The sequence below is a fragment of the Sinocyclocheilus grahami genome, unplaced genomic scaffold (assembly GCF_001515645.1).
Source record: "Sinocyclocheilus grahami isolate Dianchi unplaced genomic scaffold, SAMN03320097.WGS_v1.1 scaffold4892.1, whole genome shotgun sequence".
Classification (NCBI taxonomy): Eukaryota; Metazoa; Chordata; class Actinopteri; order Cypriniformes; family Cyprinidae; genus Sinocyclocheilus; species Sinocyclocheilus grahami.
In genome coordinates, this window is record NW_015509732.1 from 400 (window position 1) to 695 (window position 296).

Genomic DNA, 296 nt, shown 5'->3' on the forward strand with positions numbered 1-296 from the left:
ACAAATACTAAGCATTTTAAAGGATGATATTCAAAATTCAAGCACATTTCAAACCTTAAAAAACTAATGGTTAAAATCAAGCATTTTCTAAACCCAACCCTGAGCCAAACACCAGGGTAATTATAATGAACTAAAACAACGTTTTTGTTACTTGAAATAAATGCTAACTGAAATATTTTTTTAAAGATGATTTAAAATGTATTATTTTATTTCAATTAGTTGCCAAGGAAATGTAACTTTTCATTTAATTTAACCTGATGTATTAAAATAACTAAAACTACAACCAAAATAAAAAT